At 43.9% G+C, this 17,706-nt stretch overlaps 1 pseudogene across 1 annotated transcript; it reads left to right on the top strand.

Annotated features, from left to right (window-relative positions):
• The first annotated feature begins 8,025 nt into the window (after positions 1–8,025).
• On the top strand, positions 8,026–8,375 carry LOC308514941 (large ribosomal subunit protein eL34-like; annotated as a pseudogene). Its single transcript has one exon. The product of its transcript is annotated as a large ribosomal subunit protein eL34-like (transcript).
• The last annotated feature ends 9,331 nt before the right edge of the window (positions 8,376–17,706 follow it).

The following is a 17,706-nucleotide window of genomic DNA, read 5'->3' as shown; positions in this document are numbered from 1 at the left end:
TATTCAAGGCTTCATTAATTTTCCCAAGGGCCTCTTTTCAAGTCAAATCATTCTTTTTTAAAATGATTATCTTGTTCATCCTTGTCAGTTTTTATCTTATTGTCATCTGGTTTAATTTCACATCCTTGTCTGTCAATAGCTTTGTTTTGATTTAAGTAATTTTCCAATCAAACTTTCATGTGCTTTATCTCATAACTCATAAAATTATAATTTTACCGTATAATTATTTCATTTTCATTCATTGCTGGATTGTCCTACGTTGTAACAAGAGATTGACCCTCAAAGATTTTGGAACAAATAGGCCAGAGATACTAGTATTGAGTGGAGTTAGAAGTTCGAGTGAGGACTAATTTTTGTAAGTCATCAGTTCATATTAAATAATTTCTGGTTACAATAAACTATTGCCTCTTTATAAAATGATGTAATTTCAAGGGTGAAGAAAACAAAAATATGATTATGGAGGACCTCTGTTAGGTAGAAGGGCAATATTAAGATTTTAGTCAAGGCATCAGGCAATTACATATATTAAAAAAACCATAAGAACTCAGGATATAGTACCTATATATTTGACAAAATTTTTCATTTAGTGATTACAAAAATGATCTGTCAGACTTATAAAGAGAAATCTTCTGAGAGAAGGAAGCCTTTGAGAAGAAGGGCAGAGAGCCAGGGAGAATACCCTTTACCCCTACATGAAATGGGGAGCAGCCCTGGGGCATAGAACACAGAATTGTTCTGCGCACTGAACTAGATTCTCGAAGCAGTAGAGTAAAAATTGTCATTATTCCACAAAAGGCTCAGAACTGCAAATCATGTATAAGGCTTGAAGCTGAGGGGGAAAAAAAATGTTTCTATTTTAGAATTATAAAATATCAAAACTGAGAAGATGTGGGAGGGGCAACTGAGGACAAGGTTCCCTGGTGTCCAGATGAACATCAAGCTCATTAATTATGTTTTTCCTTCTACCAAAGTTTCCCCTGCCTCAGGCTAAGCAGGCTCCTCGCCCAAGGTGACACTGAAGTGAATGGAGAAGCCAGCTATAATCAAAGAGCTGTCAAGGATTTGCTGTTGGAGTTGACATTGCCTCAATAACTAACCATCTCTGCAAAGAGTTATTGATAACTTTAGAAATCATAGCTAAAAATTAAATCGCAGTGTTCTTCCAGGATAGAGAGTTTAACCATATCTACTCATTATACAAAAAAATGAATAATTCATGAAATACACAAAAGGTATCAGCACTGAAGTCTTTGAGAGCGAAATAGCCCCAATAAATGCATTACGCGTCCATTTCTATTTGGCTGGGTCTGCTTTCACGCACTTGGCAAATGCTGACTCTGAACCTGCAAAGGGTCAGACACTATGCTAAGAGCTAGGGAGCATGGAGGAAAAAGGGTCAGTGTCTCCTTTATACAACTCAACGGATGTATAAACCTGTGTGATCAGATTGTTGAGCTAGCAGAGCACACAGTTTGTTATTCTATTGTTTGGGATTGGTTTTAACATTGATTTGACAGACAATTTCTGCAGCATGGTCTGCGTGACTCCTGGTCCCATATACTTGGCATATGCAATTACTAGTACTCAGCCCCCACCCACAGACTGAGCTGTATCTCCCAATACCTGGGATAATAAAGGGCCCAACTAAATCAGTTTCTTCAGATTAGCCATACTGTTGATTCTACCCTGCCGTAACAATCCACTTCCTGGTAAGTCTTATTTTCCTGAGTTTGAGTTCCCTCGCCTGTCCTTCAGCTCATTATTTGGTGTGCCCTATCACTGAACCATCTGGACAGACCATCCAACCCCCAGAATCATATACCTATTTGATGTTTGATAAAGTATGGTTAATAAACAGCTGCACCAGAATCACCCAGAGTGTGTTTTGGGGTGGATTGTCAAATATGTACTCGTGGCCTAGTGCACGGATTTGGGCACATTGAAAGGAAATTAATTAGAAGGTGGCTGGTGGGGTTGGACTGGGTGAGACAGACCGGACATGCCCTGGAGTCAACCTCCCACGGTCCCTCCCCTGCTGGCCACACTTGGGGCAGCACCGTGGCTCGAAGGTTGTCTGTGGAGTGAGCGGGTACCTCTGGCAGGTGGGGTCCCTAGCCGGGCCTGTGGGGGGGGATCGAGCCAAAACAGGCTCTCCAACATCCTCTGAGGGGTCCTGGAGTTGCTGTCACTTGGCAGCTCCTATGTTGAGCATCTGCCCCCTGGTGGTCAGTGTGCCTCATACCTACCAGCCAGTCGGTCGGTCGGTCGCTTAGCCATATATATACTAGAGGCCCAGTGCACAAAAATTTGTGCACTCGGGGGGGAGGGGGGGGTCCCTCAGCCCGGCCTGTGCCCTCTCGCAGTCTGGGACCCCTCGGGAGATAATGCCCTGCTGGCTTAGGCCTGCTCCCGAGTGGCAGAGGGCAGGCCCAATCCCTAGATGCAGGCCCTGGCTGGGCTCAGAGCAGGGCCGATTGGGAAGTTGGGGCACCGCCCCCTGTCATGCACAGAGCAGGGCGGATTGGGAGGTTGCAATGCCACCCTCAGTCACGCTCAGGGTAGGGCTGATTGGGGGGTTGGGGCACCGCCCCCTGTCACACTCAAGGCAGGGTCCATGGGGAGGTTGCGGCGCCACCCCCTGTCACGCACAGAGCAGGGCCAATCAGGGGGTTGGGGAGCTCCCCCTGTCACTCATAGAGCAGGGCCCATCAGCGGGGTTGGGGCTCCATACCCTGTCACGCACAGAGCAGGGCCAATCAGGGGGTTGGGGCACTGCCCCCTGTCATGCACAGAGCAGGGCCCATCAGGGGGGTTGGGGCTCCGTACCCTGTCACGCACAGAGCAGGGCCCATCAGGGGGTTGGGGAGCTCCCCCCTGTCACGCACAGAGCAGGGCCCATCAGGGGGTTGGGGCGCCGCCCTCTATCACACACAGAGCAGGGCTGATCAGGGGGTTGGGGCGCCGCCACTGTCACACTCAGGGCAGGGCCAATGGGGAGGTTATGGCTCTACCCCGTCACACACAGAGCAGGGCCCGTGGAGGGGGGTTGGGGCGCCGCCCGCTATCACCCACAGAGCAGGGCAAATCAGGGGTTTGGGGCGCCGCCACTCTCACACTCAGGGCAGGACCAATGGGGAGGTTATGGCTCTACCCCGTCACACACAGAGCAGGGCCAGTGGGGGGGGGGGGGGGGGGTTAGGGCGCTGCACCCTGTCACACACAGAGCAGGGCAAATCAGGGGGTTGGGGTGCCGCACCCTGTCACACACAGAGCCGCAGGGCGATCAGGGGGTTGGGGAGCTCCACCCTATCAGGCACAGAGCAGGGCTGATCTGAGGGTTGGGGCTCCTTCCCCTGTCAGGAACAGAGCAGGGCCGATAGGGAGGTTGTGGCCCCGCCCCCTGTCACACACAGAGCTGCAGGGTGATCAGGGGGTTTGGGTGCTGCCCCCTGTCACGCTGATACCGGTGCTGGGAGGCCTCACAGCTCCGCTGATCCTGGTGCTGGGAGGCATATTACCCTTTTACTATATAGGATAGAGGCCTGGTGCATGGGTGGGGGCCGGCTGGTTTGCCCTGAAGGGTGTCCTGGATCAGGGTGGGGGTCCCCACTGGGGTGCCTGGCCAGCCTGGGTGAGGGGCTGAGGGCTGTTTTCAGGTTGGCGGGTGACTGAAGCTCCCAACTGCTCCTTTTTTTCTTTTTTTTTTTTTTATTCTGGGCAAGCTTTAGCTCTGGCTCCAGCTCTGAGGCCTCTGCTGCTGAAAGCAGGTATCTGGTTTGTTTGGGTTCTATAATCGAAACACTGTTTCAACTCCAGCTCTGAGATCCTGGCTCGCTGAAAGCAGGTTTCTGGGGTTTTGTTTAGCTTCTATATTTTTCATGAAAGTGCATGGAAACACTTTCTATGCTGGGCCCTGCTCTGTGCCCTCTCGCAGTCTGGGACCCCTCGGGAGATAACACCCTGCTGGCTTAGGCCTGCTCCCGGGTGGCAGAGGGCAGGCCCAATCCCTCGGTGCTATAACCTCCCCATCGGCCCTGCCCTGAGTGTGAGAGTGGCAGCGCCCCAACCCCCTGATCGGCCCTGCTCTGTGCGTGATAGAGGGCAGCGCCCCAACCACCCGTCTACGGGCCCTGCTCTGTGTGTGATGGGGTAGAGTCATCTATATTTTTCATGAAAGTGCATGTCTTCCTTGCTCAGCAATGACAACGCTACAACTCAGGTAGTTAAGCCCAAGTGTGGCATCATCTTTTGCTTCTAACTCTCTCCTTTTCATCTACTCCCCAGATCCTTCTATGCTTTATTTTTTCCATAGTCCTTATCACCTTATAATATAACATATAATTTATTTACTTTGCCCAACCTACTAAACCCCAGCAGGTTTCTGGGGTTTTGTTTAGCTTCTATATGTTTCAAACTGCCAGCTCAGAGGCTGGCAAGGCAGGCGGGGGATGTTGGTTTCCTCAGTCACTGAAGCAAGCAAGCCTCATGTTAATTTCAAGCTGCCTGGCTGCCGGCCACCATCTTGGCTGGCAGTTAATTTGCATATCTCGCTGATTAGCCAATGGGAAGGGTAGTGGGCGTACGCTAATTACCATGTTTCTCTTTTATTAGATACACACACACACACACCCTGACTGGAAATCTAACCGTGACCTTCTGGATCATGGGTCGACACTGAACCATGCTGGCCAGGCCAGAGTTTGGATTTTATGAAGTACCCTCAAGATGGTTTTTACACTTCACAGGATCCATATTCTTTGGGGTTTTCTACTACCTCCAAATTTTCTTCTTCCTCAGTCTTTTTTGCTGGTTCTTTTGTATCTGCAAAGTCATTGCAAATACTTCATAAAAATACGTTGTAAAAACACAGGACTCAATCCTTGGAATTCCTCTCCTTTCTATCTGTATTTGTTTCCATGCACTTTCATGGTTTTAAACACCACCTGATCACTGCTAAATTTATTGCTCTAGCTTGGACATGTCCCTTGAAATCTGACTGCCTACTTAACAACTCTCTTGAATGTCTAATAGTCATCCAACACATAACATCTAAGACTGAGTTCCTGATCTGCATCTCCAAACCCACTTTTATTTGTTGACCGCTTCCTTGCTCAGCAATGACAATGCTACAACTCAGGTAGTTAAGCCCAAGTGTGGCATCATCTTTTGCTTCTAACTCTCTCCTTTTCATCTACTCCCCAGATCCTTCTATGCTTTATTTTCTCCATAGTCCTTATCACCTTATAATATAACATATAATTTATTTACTTTGCCAAATGTAAGTCATCCACAGCCCCATTAGAAAAACTAAGATCATTGTTTAATTTTTTTCTCCCTGTTATATCTTCACTTCCCAGAGTAATGCTTGGTCATAGTAGGCACCCAGGAAATATTTGCTGAATAAAGGAAACAGGGCTTAACGCATAGTAGGTATCTGATAAATATTTGGTGTACAAGTAAATGAATTTTCACCTGATCATTTTTGGAATATTTTTTGCCACCTCCCAAATTCCTGAGCAGTGCCCCCTACCCTGAAACTTTAGGATTACCTGCAGCCTATCTTATTTATTTTCCTTCTAACTCCAAATCCCAGAGTGGGAACCTATGAGAGAGTGAATGTCAACATGATCTCAATTTACCTGCTAGGCAGCAAGAGGAAGGTAAACATTGTCAGCATCACTTATCACCATCATCATCAAGGTATTTATAAGATAATATCCAGTTGGAAAATTTTGCCATAACAAAACATGGGTATTTGACCCAAGGGTGGAATATCTTACTAATTTCAAAAGATCTATTTGAATCAGTAGACATTTAGTCTAAGCAATAGGTTCAAAACTGGCAGACTTTGGACTGGGTATATACTTGGTTGGCCCACACTGTCTTTTAATTATTCTGGCACAATACCAATATTTAAATATGAGGAGTTAGCATGTAAAAATCCAGATCTCCAGTTTATTCTGAATGACAGACCTGCTGAGGCTGAGCCTGCACATTTCTGCACCAAAGTCATCAGCAGATCTACACACTGCTCCCTCCCGACAGGAGCGGTGCTCGCTCCAGGCTGCCGCAGTTGCTATCTTGCCAGATTCACTAATACACTTTGCCTCTATGGTCTCTATGGCTCTTGCATTGGCAACTACGACTTGGGAGCCCAGATTTTTGCAAAGAGAAGTAGTACTTAAGACCCAGACTACTTAGTGCTGTGAAACAAATCAGGAAATATATTGACTAAAGTGGTACACCTCTGGGAGAAGTCCATAGGCTCACTGCTCTCTTATTTGGGCTTATGACTTTTTAAATTAAATCAAACAGAAACACTATACACTCTAATGAACTCTCATTGATGACATTCTGTGAGAAAAGAAACCAACCAAAAAAACCCCCACTTCTTTTGATTTTATCCAAAACGAGTGAGGATTCAGAAGGCGGGAGAATGCCTCCCATCACTTTGAAGGAATTTGCAGTGAAAAATCCTATTTCTCTTACATTCAGCACACAGCATGCATCTGGTGACAGATGGTCATTCCAAGTGCCGTGGTCTGTCTCAATATATAATGAAAAATATATAAACCTTCTGTTGCACAGCAGAGGCGTGAGGCTTAAACACCTGTTTCAAATTACTCTGATACCATAAACATTCTTGGAAATTGGAAAGGCCTGTGTTTTAAGAAAGTGAGAGATGCCACAGCCAACTACATTAAATTGAGTAGGCTTGGGTCCAGTGAGCAGTAAAAAAAGAAAATTATGCCTGCAGCTACTGGCAAACAGCTGAGGGTAATAATAATATTACTGAGTGGGAATATAGTTAAAATCTATTGCTGCAGAAATGCTGTATATTATCAAAGGTGTACTTAAACTAATGCTGTATATTTTATTTTTCCTCTCTTTTCTTTTCAGTGTGTTACCTCTGGAATGTTTCTGGGGGTTAGGGGGTGGAGAATGTTAAGGTGGTTATGTTTTGATGTTATAATTAATAGAAAGGTTAGTAACACAATTATTATTCCTTCCTATGTCCACCAAATGATTGATCGCCAATATGACATCAAGAATTTGAACCACTAACATTTCAGCTCATCTAGAAATTCCATCTGAAGAAGAGATCTGAGTTCTTGGCAGTCTACAATGAAGTTGTCACTGCATGTGTCTGATTCCTTCAGGGAAACATCTGCCTATTTGAAACTCTCATAAGGAAGAACTGTCAAATTACCGATGGGCCGCACATCATCCAATCATTAGCCTGGAAGCTGGCTCGCCAATGGCATCAAAGCCCTGACAAACAGATGTTGTCCCGGGTACCTATCTCAAAAAGAGGCCCCATGTTCTGAAACAGACATGTTCTGCCTTCCACCCTTGTGGGTATACATTAGTCATTTAATAAACTTTTCTTTTTTTGATGTATGAAAATGAGAGGTAGTTTTCAGTTTATTGATTGACTGATTAGAGAATTTTAAAAGCAGACTTATCTTTGGACTAATTATGCAATTGAGTCTGACTTCGAGATTGCAGGGTTGCAAATAGCTTGTCAGAATGCACGTCAATTGACATTGCCTTTTACATTCATGACAGAGTTATATGAACACTGTAATTAGAGATCTGCCAAAATACACAAAAATAAATTCAGTATTAATAACTGAACACTGGAAATCCACTTTATTTCCCATGTGTAAAACTTAGGGCTGATTATCATCACCATGAATCAGGTTGGACAAATTATTTCAATCCTGTTCCACTAGGCGAATATTTGTAGAAATGATACTCACTAGGTCATGGCAATTTCAAATGAATCAAAGTGGTATTTACCAAACTCTATTAGGATCAAAGCATTGTACTTGACTCTTGGAGGGCCAAAAATACAATTTCTGCCCTTATAGACATTATTTCTAAGCAAATAAGGATTATATTTATGAATTAAACCTCTTTAGGGGCTTACTAAAAGTTGAACCCATAGTATGAATGTTTGTTTCAACATTTAAAACATTTTTTGCTCTTCTGGGTACAGTGACTTCAGTTTAGGTATTTACCATGGTCCAGCGTTGGACATACCATGGGAGGCTGTCCTCCAATACAGCCTCTAACAAAACTAGGCTGTCCCAAACCCCTGGTACTAGAATTACCTTTATACCAAGAAGGTTGGGAAAACACCCAAATTGGCATGTGGTGAATGCCCAAGCCGACTTTGTGGAGTTCGTGCTGTGAGACCTAAACTTCCAATGAGGTTGTCTAAAATGAAAAAGCACAGCAGCAAGACCTCTGGTGGGTCCATGTGTGCTAAATGTATCTATGACAGGATCAAGCGTGCTTTCCTTATTGAGGAGCAAAAAATCATTGTGAAAGTGTTGAAGGCACAAGCACAGAGTCAGAAAGCTAAATAAATTTAAAAATGAAGCTTTTTTTGAGTAATAAAAACAAAAGTCGCAAAAAAAACCCACTTTTGCCCATTTTTACTCGTGTTTTTTTCTTTCAAAATTTTGTGTGGCCGAAACCGGTTTGGCTCAGTGGATGGAGCGTCGGCCTGTGGACTGAGGGGTCCCAGGTTCGATTCCGGTCAAGGGCATGTGCCTGGGTTGCGGGCATGTCCCCAGTGGGAGATGTGCAGGAGGCAGCTGATCGATGTTTCTCTCTCATCAATGTTTCTAACTCTCTATCTCTCTCCCTTCCTCTCTGTAAAATATCAATAAAATATATTAAAAAAAAAATTTGTGTGGTTTTTTAAAAAATCAGACTATCGGAAAGATGTAAAATGAAACAGAGCCCCTCTCAACTCTGCATTCAATTCCCAGAGATAAGCAGTGAATAGACTGGCATGAGGCCACAACATTAGTAACAAAGAAACAGAATTTCCGAAGGATGAGGCCCAGAAATGAGGATTTTAAAAAGATTCCCAGGTAATTCTAATGTGCAGCCAAGGTTGAGAGCCACTGATCTATAGATATAGTATTTCCAAAGGTAGCTTCAATAATAGATCCATTACAAATCATTTCACTTCCACACTCCACTCTGAGGATGGGTTCCTGCCTGAAACCTCACCCTGAGGGCAGGTTCTGCCTGAAATCTCACCCTGAGGGCTGATTCCTGCCTGAAACCTCACCCTCTAGGAAACAGCTGGGGGAGAGCGCAGCCATTTCCAACATGACCCCTGCAGGACTGACTTACTTCTGGTTGGTCACAGTTCTGGCCGTGATGTTACACCCAGGGTTTTTATATAAGTAGATTCCACTGACTGGATATACCATATTTATTTAAATACTCTCTTACTGGTGGTAATTTGTTTGCTACAATGCTGCAGTGATTTAAAAAAAAAAAAAAAAGAATGACTTTCTAATTTCATTACTTAAAAATGGAATGAGTTTCACAGAGAAATGGGAAATTGCCCAAGCTTCTACAAGTGAGCAGGGGCCAGAAAAACTACCTCTATATTTACTTCAACTAGCGTCATTCTTAGCATCAAGACAGGCCCATAGAAATTACTCCCAAATATTCATGTATGCCCTGTCTTTGAAGGTCTTATCCTACTTGTATCTATAAAGTGGGGAATCCAATGGTTATTTGAGACAGGAGTATATGAAGGTTTTGTAAAGTTTATTCTCTGGATTGTGCCTCTCTGTCTCTCACACACATTTCAAATATATTTGTGGAATATTTTTATTTTAATTGCATTACATATTTTTGTTCCTAAACCACTTGTACATCCTGTTGGTGCTGAGAAAACCTAAAAGACAAAGAAAGTAGTCTGCCTCACAAATCTCTGGATATGGTAAAATTCTTATGACAATCTGGTCATGACAGCATGAATATAGCCAGGCCAGTTCCAAAATAAACATTTAAATAAAAATCAGAAAATACGAAAATACCTCTCTTCAATTTCACAATGACCTTTCAATTTGCAAGCCTGCTTTTAAACTAAATTTTTTGATAGTTATAGGAGAAATATTATGAGGAGATATTGGGAATAATTAGCTTGCCATTGTTTTGAACTCAGTAGCTTTAATTCAATGACTTGTTTTGAAAGGTCTTCCTTTGTTATCTCCTTATGATATTCAGGCATCCTACCTAATAAAGAGGGAATATGCTAATGGACCCTCACACTGTCACAAAGATGGTGACGCCCACAACCAATAAGGAGGGAATATGCTAATTGGCTTCCCTGCCCTCAAAGATGGCAGTGCCCACAGCCAATAAGGAGGGAATATGCTAATTTCTGCCCTGCCCTCAAAGATTGTGGCACTCACAGTCAAGAAGTAATATGCTATTTGACTGCCATGCCAGCAAAGATGGCGACGCCCAGTCCCCTCAGCCTCGCTGGGGCGGCAGGCGCATTGGCAAGGCTGTTCATTTCTACACTGCTAAAAAGTCCCCCAGTCTTGCCCTAACCAGTTTGGCTCAGTGGATAGAGCGTTGGCCTGTGGACTGAAAGGTCTCAGGTTCGATTCCAGTCAAGGGCATGTACCTTGGTTGTGAGCACATCCCCAGTAGGGGGTGTTCAGGAGGCAGCTGATCAATGTTTCTCTCTTATCGATGTTTCTAACTCTCCATCCTCTCCTGTCCTCTCTGTAAAAAATCAATAAAATATATTTTTAAAAAAGTCCCCCAGTCCCCTCAACCCCCCAGCCACCTAGGACCGGCCTGAGGCACAGGCAAGCCTTGGATGGTGGCTGCCCGCCTGAGGCTCAGGTAACCAGGGCTGGCTGAGGCTTGCACTGTTAGCAGTGGCAGCAGCAGAAGTGTGATGGGGGTGTCACCTTCCCCTGATGGCTAGGCCACCTCCCGCCCCTGAGGGCTCCCAGACTGTGAGAGGGGGCAGGAGGGCAGAGGGACCACCCCCTCCAATGCATGAATTCTCATGCACTGGGCCTCTAGTCTTATAATACTCAGCTTGCACTCCTCCCCAATTTATAATGTTAATCAGACAAATTTGAGAGAGGGCATTTGTCACTCCTGTGAGATCTCCCTCTATTTATCAAAGTGCAATATAATAAAAGAGAAACATGCAAATTAACCATCCCTCCACTATGCTCAAGCCACGCCCACAATCCAATCAGGAGCAAGTATGCAAATTAACCCAGCTAAGATGGCGGTGGCCACAGAGCTGGAGCAAGCAGGAGGCTTGGGTTGCCCACGGTGATGGAGGAAGCCAAGCTTCCCACCTGCCCTGGCCAGCCCTGGCCTCCGCTCAAGGCTACAAAGTTTCAATTATAGAAGATAAATAAATCCCAGATACCTGCTTCCAACTGGCTGTGGCCTCCACTCAAGAAGGGGCTGGGAGCCTGAGTTTCCTGGTGCAACCCAGGTGGACCTGGGCTCCACTCAAGGCTACAAAGTTTCAATTATAGAAAATAAATAAATCCCAGGAAAAAAAAGCAGAGGCTGGGAGCTTGAGTTGCCAGGGGGCATGACCAGCCTGAAAATGGCCATCAGGCCCTCACCCAGGCTGGCCATACCCCCATGGGGTGACGGTCCCCACTGGGGGGCTTGGCCAGCCTTAAAAGAGCCATCAGCCCCTCACCCAGACTGGCCAAGTACCCCAACAAGACCCCAACCCTGATCCGGGACAACCATGAGGGCAAACCAGCCAACCCCCACTCATGCATCAGGCCTCTATTCTGTATAATAAAAGGGTAATATGCAAATTGACCCTAACAGCAGAAAGACTGGGAATGACTGGTCACTATGACACACCCTGACGCTCAATGCAGAAGCTGCCCCCTGGTGGTCAGTGCGCTCTCACAGGGGGAGCTCTGCTCAGTCACAAGCCAGGCTGACTGCTGCCAGTACAGTGGTGGAGCCTCTCGTGCCTCCTCAGCAGCACTAACTATGTCCTACTGCAGCTTAGGCCTGCTCTCACTGGCAAGTGGACATCCCCCAAGGGCTCCTGGGCTGCCAGAGGGATGTCTGACTGCCAGCTTAGGCCCAATCCCCCAGGGAGCAGGCCTAAGCCAGCAGGTGGACATCCCCCGAGGGGTCCCAGACTGTGAGAGGGCACAGGCCGGGCTGAGGGACCCCCCCGAGTGCACAAATTTTTGTGTACTGGGCCTCTACCTCATGCTGCAATATACACACATCTTTTCCCACTTATCTGATAATTTCCTTAGGCAAATATGAGATTTGGCTGATTTTTAGTAATCTCCTAAAGATTATTATGCATTTCTTTGGCTTCAGTTAATTTTCTTTATTCCCTAAGTCTCTGATTTTGCTTCAATATCTCCTTCTGTTATATCTATTTGGGGGCTTTATATTTAAGAAGGCTGTATGTCCTTTACTAGTAGTTTGCCTTCACTAGGACATACTTCCTGCCCTGTACATACAGTAGAACAGATCTCTTTGAGTCCCATCAGCTCCCCCGCACCCCTCAACAAAGACTGAACCGATTATTTTACCCAGTGACCTTTGGCGGAGAGGAACTGGGTAGGAGCTTTGGTGGAAGTTATAACTCTGTACATGAAAGCAAAATACTATGACCCTTGGCTGCACAACTTCGCATAAAAAATAAATAAGTATAGCCTGGCCATTGTGGCTCAGTGGTTGAGCATTGACCCAGGAAACAAGAGGTCACCAATTCAATTCCCAGTCAGGGCACATGCTCGGGCTGCAGGCTCAATCCCCAGTAGAGGTCCTGCAGGAGGCAGCTGACTGATGATGTTTCCCTCTCATCAATGTCTCTATCTTTCTATCCCTCTCTCTATAAAAATCAATGGAACTGGAGAGCATTATGCTAAATGAAATAAGCCAGGCAGTGAAAGAAAAATACCACATGATCTCACTCATTTATGGTGATAAAGAACATTATAACCTGGTGAACAAAAAGATAGATAAAGAGGAAGAGAAGCATTGAACAGACTGTCAAATTATAGCGGGAAGGCTGGGAAGTGTTGGGGCCGGGGGGGCGGTAAGAGATTAACCAAAGGACTTGTATGCGTGCAAATAAGCATAACCAATGGACACAAGACACTGGGCATGGGGTGGGGGGGGGTGGTGGTGAGGGCATGTGCCGGGGGGTAGGGGAGGCTGGGGGAAGGTCAATGGGGAAAAAAAGGAGATATATGTACTACTATTTGTAATACTTTAAACAATAGAAAAAGCAATAAAAACATTTTTTAAAAAAGAAACAAGTACACGTTAGGTGATAAGCAGTGCACCCCCTTTTACAATCTTTCAGACCTCTGCTTATCAACCTGAGCTGCCTATTAGACTTATCTAGTATTAAAATTCTGATGTTTAGGTCATACCTCAGACTAAAACTGCCAAGGTGGTTACAATGTGTAGGCTCTTTTGAGAACCAGTGTTTCAGGGTTCAGTAAAGCAGCCATCTGATATAAAAATCTCAAATCTTTGGAAAGGAAGGCTGTACACCCATAGTAATTAGTCCAGACCTTTCAGCAAGGAAGGTGGAATTTCATTAGTATTGTTTAAATGCCTGTGACATGACAGAATCTGAGAATACATTGCTTCACTGGCTCCTACATAAGTCCTTGAAGAAGATCTCTGGTCTCCATTTTATAAATTAAAAGGCTGAGGCTCTGCTAACTTGCCCAAAGCTGCCAGAACTAAGATTCTATCCCAGGACTAGGATGCTTTCTGGGGCTACATGATGCTTCCACTGTTATTCACAAAGAGAAGGGTGAACACCAGTCACCACTGCAGGTCTTATTTCATTTCAGGCCTCCTAAGGACTCACCCCTCTTATTGGGTTTCATATCTGGCTCCTCCTGAAAATTCCCCAGGAAGGGAGATGAAGAAGTGAGAGGGTTCTAAACACACAGAGAATTCTATTTTACTCAGAGCGGCCATTCAATCAACCTGGCTCTGTATCTCTGACATTCTGATAACAGAAAACAATTCCTTTTTCTGGCAGGCTTCCTGGCACATCAGTACCAAGTTTCTCATGGCACGTCTGCTTCAATTCCAATTTTACCCTAGGACACATGCACCTCAGCGTGGTCAGCTCAGCAGCATATCTGTGATGGCAAAATTTAACAGCCTTTAAAAGTGAGCTGGATGAAAAGGATTCCTAAATGCTTCTCAGCACATCCATGAGTCATCTGCTTTCAATGGAATGGTATTTTAGAATCACCCACTCAAGTTGACACCAATTCTGAATGGCGAGGTCTCACCCTTCTTATGAAGATAAGTTTCAATGCCATTAGTCTCTTTAATGCAGGCTTAGTAGCAATGAAACTATTTCTGCTGCTGCCTGGCATGGACAGATAGAAAGGTATTTTTCTTAAAAAAAATACTAGAAATCAATTTAAAGCTGTAGCCCCACAGTTTAACAAAGCTCGGTAAGCTATATACCTTGACTATATCACTCTGGCTTCTCACCTAACTGCTTTTGTAGGTCTAAGACTTAAAATTATTTTTTCAATATTCAGCAAGAGCCAATAAAGACTTGCCTAAAATCTTTTATCCTTTCATTTATACGTCGGGGATAATACTATACATACTTCACAGATTTATTGTAAAGATTAAGTGAAGGGTGGGAGAAATTAGGGGTGACTCAGTAAATTGTGTGGCACTTAGAAAAATTCAATGCATGTTAGAATTATTCCCTCAATGTTTTATAATGTTCTGAAGTTTCCATATTTAAATAACCTAAGAGCACATTACAGTCAGAAAAAGGATTTCAGTAAACTTCCCCTCCTTGTACATTGGATATCCACTTCTGCCAAACAATGAAAGATATGCAATCCACTATTTTTCCCTTTATCCTGGCTACCAGGATTCACCCTGTTGTTTGTGCTAAATTGCTTTTTCTTGGATCAGATAGAGGTTATTTTCTTTTTCTATTCATCTAAATATGCCTACCCCTCTTTTCAAAGGAATACAAAGCAGCATACTACAGAAGCATGAATTTAATAAAACAAAAATAAAAGAATCTATACCAAATAAATCAATACAATTTGTTAAGGAAAAATATGCATTTCTTGTCCTTGAGCTCTGAGAAATAAGAGCCATAGGGGATTAATATGAGAGAAACTGAACCTTGACCAGTCTACTATATAAATGGAATGATGGATGGACAGATGGGTAGATAGACAGATAGACAGAGTCCCTTCTTCCTACTTTGGCTTTTATCTTTTATTTAGTATTAAAAATTTGACTTATAATGTCAATAATTTTATTGTAAACTGCCTCAATCATTTTGGAAAATTTTATAGTGCCCCCCAAAAATGTACACACACTTTGAATAATTATAAAGACAGTGTTTATTAAAATGCATTTCATTTTCAAAATTGAGGTATCAGCTGTTAAAGTGTATATACATTTTTGGAGGGATACACACACACACACTACATACACACACACACACACACACATATATATGTATATATATTTTTACCTAATAATAGACAAACATGTAAAATGAACATACCTTTGGTATGCTAACCAGCCAATCAGGAGAGTATGCAAATTAACCCAACAAAGATGACAGTTAATTTGCATACATAGGCTCCAAGCAGTGGAGCAAAGCCTGACTGCCCCGGGGCCAGAACAGCGAAGCCTGATGGCTCTGAGGCCAGCTCCGGCCAAAGCCCAGCCAGAGCGAAGGCCTGGGTCCCGGGTGCCAGAGGCAAACCGGTGCCAGCAGCCAAGGGTAGGGAAGGCCTACTACATGAATCTCTTCGTGCAACAGGCCTTTGGTACATATATACACACATTAGAGGCCCAATGCACAAAATTCGTGCAAGAGTAGGCCTTCCTTCCCCTGGCAGCCAGCACCAGCTTCCCTCTGGCACCCAGGACCCAGGCTTCCCTTTGGTCACCAGCAGGCACCTGGGACCCGGGCTTCCCTCTCAGCCCCGGCTTCATCTGGAAGGTCATCCAGAAGGACGTCTGGAAGGACATCTGTTCTAATTAGCATATTATGCTTTCATTATTATAGATATAAATATATATGAATATAAGTAAAATGCCTAAAAAATGTTCTCTCTCTCTCTTCCTTATTTTCATTTCAACATCACAGAATGCGAAACCAACCCAATTCCATCAGTTCAACAAACACTATGTGCTAGGCTTTATCCTGGGAAATAGGAAAAGGTCTCCTGACGATGGGGTACACCAATAGCGAGAGTTGTGCCAAAGATTAATCCTCTCAGTCTTTGCATGGCTAGGATGGGCTCAGAAGAAGCTGGAGCAGTCTAGGGTCACATATCCTACCATTGTGTACTAGACGTCTCAACTGGGTGTTTAACTGGCATGCAAACTACTACCTAATTTATCTTCATATGCTATTCAAAAACAGTCAACCCTCATTATTCAATAAGGCTTTATTTGCAAGTTTTCCTACTCACTAAAGTTTATCTCTAACACCAAAATCAATACTCCCAGATTTTTATGGTCATTCATAGACATGTACGGGGCAGTGAAAATTTTGAGTCACCTGATATGAACATTCCAGACTGAGAGTCTGCTTTCATATTTCAGCTCATACTGTAAACAACTGTCTTTCCTGTGATCTTTTTAGTGTCACATCAGTCACACTCTTGTGCTTTTTGTTGGTGATTTGCTATTTAATATGGCCCCCAACCACTATGTCAAAGTACTGTCTAATGTTCCTAACTGCAATATGCTTTACAGAGGGAAAATTATATCAGAAAAACTTCATTTATGAATTATAATGCTAAACTCTCTTATCCTTTCATTTGAACAATATTTATTAAATAAAGTGTCTCTAACAAAAACATACATGTAATAAGGTTATCTATTGATGGGTTGGTAAGAATACTGGAACCAGAGGCTTATAGAAACCCAACCTTGTATTTCCTGTAGGAGCAATGGATTAGTATTTGCTAAGTCGGCATTCACAGTGCCTTTATAGAACACTAGAGGCCCGGTGCACAACATTCATGCACTGTGTGTGTGTGTGTGTGTGTAGGGGGGGGCATCCCCTCAGCCTGGCCTGCGCCCTCTCAAAGTCCAGGACCCCTCAGGGGGTATCCGCCCTGTGGAGTGCACTGACCATCTGGGGAAGCTCCTGCGTTGAGTGTCTGCCCTCTGATGGTCAGTGCGCATCATAGCAACCAGTCGTTCCACCATTCAGTTGATTTGCATATAGGGTTTTATTATATAGGATAACTAACATGGATAAAAAGAACCAACTGAATTATTTCTTAGATGTGCTATCATGTAAAAAAAGTTTTTGAAGAACTGTTCTGGATGAGAAAAGACAGACAACAAGCACATAAAAGCATTAATAAACAAAGTAGTTTCAAATATTAGATCCCATAAAGAAAATTAAATGGTGTAAAGAGAGAGAAGGTGACTGGGAGGAATGAGGCCACTTAAAAGTAAATGGTTGGAAAACTCTTCTTGGATGAGGTAGAAGTTGTGCTGAGCTATGAATGTAGAAAAAGCCAGCTTTGAACAGAGAGAGAAGAGGCAGAGGATTCCAGGTGGAGATGGTAAGCTTAAAAACCCTAAATAATGATTAAGTTTATTCCAAGAACAGAAAGTCAAGTGTGGCTGGAGCACAGGTTGGGGGAGAGTTGACGGGAGGAGCAGGAGGCAGAGGCCAGATCATAGAAGGCCTTTTGGGCCATGATAAGGAGTTTGTATTTTAAATATAAATAGGAGCTATTTGAGAACTCTAAGTAAGCAAATTACATTATCTATTAAATATTTTTAAAAGCTCCCTTTGGCTGCTATAAGAAAAATGAATTGTAGCCAGGCCATGAAGAAAACAAAGATAGGTGACAAGAGGCTATGGCA

Source organism: Myotis nattereri, assembly GCF_964212035.1.
Source record: "Myotis nattereri genome assembly, chromosome: 3".
In the NCBI taxonomy this organism is placed as follows: domain Eukaryota; kingdom Metazoa; phylum Chordata; class Mammalia; order Chiroptera; family Vespertilionidae; genus Myotis; species Myotis nattereri.
This window is presented reverse-complemented; position numbering and strand designations above follow the sequence as displayed.